The 3113-nt window shown below is 43.4% G+C and overlaps 1 long non-coding RNA gene across 1 annotated transcript; it reads left to right on the top strand.

Moving 5' to 3' along the window:
- Positions 1-705: 705 nt before the first annotated feature.
- On the top strand, positions 706-2673 carry LOC134928796 (uncharacterized). The gene is made up of 3 exons (XR_010178017.1): positions 706-1047; positions 1123-1335; positions 1946-2673. It is a non-coding gene; the product is annotated as an uncharacterized LOC134928796 (long non-coding RNA).
- Positions 2674-3113: the final 440 nt, after the last annotated feature.

Here is a 3113-nt window from a genome sequence, read left to right as displayed (position 1 = left end):
CAGCCACGCACCACTACCAAGACTGGCAGGAATATAAAGTTCAGCTATGCTGAAAACATGGCTTTGGTGCGTGAGCTGATGAAGCACCATCGCCAATTGTTTGGTCAGGATGCTGGCAAGGTGTCCTCCCGCAGGAAGTCTGTCCTGTGGGGGCAAGTAATACTTGCCGTGAATAGTGAGGGTGTGGTGAGGCGGACTGAGGACACGTGCCGCAAGAGGTTTTATGATATAAAGCGGCGTGTCAAGGCCAAGATGGCCAAAGAGGCCAAATCTGCAAGAAAAAGCGGAGGTGGCCCCCCTTTCCGGGCCACCTATCGGGACTGGGAGGAGCCTGTGCGGGCATTGATTCCTGCCGAAGTGGTGTCTGCTACTCATGTCCGGGATTCGGACCGACCCACGCAGGATGGTAAGTTTGATGTGTTATATTTTTATTTAAATGTCCTCTAAATGTTGTAAATGTCATTTTTAAAGGGTAAAGGATGCATAAATTGTGTTTCACATATTGCAGGCCTATGCACCCTTAAGGTGTGTTTGTGTTTAGAATGTGCTTTTTTCACCTTGCATTGGCTGTTTGGTAAATTTAATATTGCGCAAAAACATGTGCAATGGCTTTTTAATTTAAAAAAAAAAAGATTTTTTTTTTTACGATATTGCTTGGACATCTGTGTTGTCTGCTTATTTTAAAAAGATTTTTGTATTTATTTACTTCTGAAAAACGGTGCAATTATTTCAACATTAAATTTGTGAAACATTTGCAAGTAGTCAATCTCTGCAATATCTGAGGCATAATTCTAAAATGTAACAGATTTATTGTGTGCAACATCATGTACATTTGGATATACACCACAAAATAATGAAGCTTGAAGCTCTTAATCAGAAATTATTTGTTTATCCAATACCTAATAGATGGTTACAGTACAATAAGGCTTTGCAGGGTTTTTTTTTACACAAAGCATGGTAATAATGTTTGGTACACTTTTTCAACAGTCCCACAGACCAGCCGGCCAGACAGGCCTCAGACAAGTCAGGATGAGGCTGGGATTGCAGGTAAGACTTCAGTATAGTCACATATTCTGCAAACACATAGAAGTACAAAATATTAATGTTTATATTTTCACATAGGTTCTGCTTCTGGAAGCCGACCTCCTGTAAGGCGCCCATCACAGGGCTTGGGCCACTTACCCAGGAGGCCAAGTAAGACACGGCGTCTTGGCTCGGAATCTGCGGCTCCATCATCCCCACCCAGGCGACGACTTTCGGCAGTGTCACCCCAGCCACCACTGGCACTATTGGCGAGTTCGCAGAGTGATGAGCCCCGATCCCCTCAGTTATCTGGTGAGTAAAAACAGAAATTAAACACATAGGCAATAATATACACAGTACAGTTAATATGTTGTTAGTTGGTTTTGAGATTACATGTTTTCCAGAACAAGCAATGTGATGTTACGTCTTCAATTGCTAAAGGTGAAAAAAAATTTTTTTATAAGGTCTTAGTGGATGTTCTCGCCAACATCATTTTTAATAAATATCAGAATTTTTTTAAAATTTGGCCCACACACGTGCACATTTAAATAAAATAACAATAAAATTCCACAAAAAAAACAGCATCCACAACATTATAGTGTTCACACATCTCCCCTGTCCAGTATGTAGATGGCTTACTTGCTCCGCTCCTCTGGACTATCCAGGTAAGTAGTCTATATCGTGGTCAGGGGAGGGAATCTAACAGTGTAATGCTGTGGAGGGGAGTTAGGTGAGGATTATGCAAATCTGTCTATGTGGCCGCCTGTGTTGGTATATATGTTTTTGAGCATAAAAAACATTATAAGTTTATAAAATCAACGCCAAAAAGTTAAAAAATGGAGTATTCTGAATGTAGTAATGTGTAGAAGTAGCCTTGCAAAAAATTTACAAATAAACATTGCATGTTGGCCACCCCATACAGAGCCCAGCTTGATGGCCGACGTGGACCAGCAGGGACAAGACCAACAGGCAACCATCACACTGCAACTTACACCTGTTGACCCAAGCCAGCCAATACAGCTGCAGGATATCCCCCAAGCCTCCATCAGTCCACAACTGGCACAAGCTCCGCCCCCAAGCCAAATACCAGATGATTTTTGGGCCAGTTGGACAAGCCAACAGGCCCAAAGCAATGCCAGCCTGACCGCACATACACAACACCTTGCCAGTCTGCCCCATCATCTACCGCGTATTAGTCGCAACTCGGGCAGACTGATTGTACAAGTAGGGCGAATGGCAACCTCAATGGAGCAAATAAGGGCTGACAACAGCCAAATGCTTGCTCATTTATCGCGCATCATAGATGAGCAACAGCGCCATCAGCAGGCACTCGTTCAGCTCATTCAGCACAACCAAGTGGTGAATGAGTCGTTATCCAGGATTGTAGCCAGCCACACTGCAACCAACACTCAGCTGATTGCAAGCCTTAATAATTTGAGCAGCAATATTTCATTGATGGGAGCTCACCAAGTAACCTCCAGCTCGGGGACCACGACCCCTATCCAAACGCCAGTAACCTCCCCTGTTCGGCGTTCCTCCAGAGCACGTGCCAGTGAGCCAGCACAAAGCTCAGCACCCAGCACACACAAGCGGAAAAAATAACCCCAATGTGATTGGCAAAATAAAAATTTGTATTTGACAAACACACAACTTCCTGTGTCCGTCTCAAACATTGTCGAAGCTGCTCTGTATGTATGTATGTTTTTCATGGGTAATGACTGAAAATGTATTTTTAGCATAAACTAAGTACAATGGACACACCACTATAAACTACAAACAGTAAGTAACAAAACACACAATAGAAAGTAGTGCAAAGTGTTTAGTCAAGGATAATTACAGCCTACTAAAACTGACCTGAAAAATAGCGCAGGATCACTTCTTGCCGTACCTGCCTCCCTACATATGTACTCACACTGTCACCAGATGGGTCTAACTCCTCTGCTTGCCGACTGCTTTCTCCCTCATCATGTGCCAGATGTTGGGTTAAACACAGATTATGGAGAAAACAGCAGCAGAACACAATTCTAGTCACCTTTGAGGGACTATACAACAAAAGGCCAGCAGATTTATCCAGACACCGAAACCGTGAC

The sequence above is a fragment of the Pseudophryne corroboree genome, chromosome 5, assembly GCF_028390025.1.
Source record: "Pseudophryne corroboree isolate aPseCor3 chromosome 5, aPseCor3.hap2, whole genome shotgun sequence".
NCBI classification, from domain to species: Eukaryota; Metazoa; Chordata; class Amphibia; order Anura; family Myobatrachidae; genus Pseudophryne; species Pseudophryne corroboree.
Note: the sequence above shows the minus strand (reverse complement) of the source record. Positions and strands in the feature narration are given on the sequence as shown.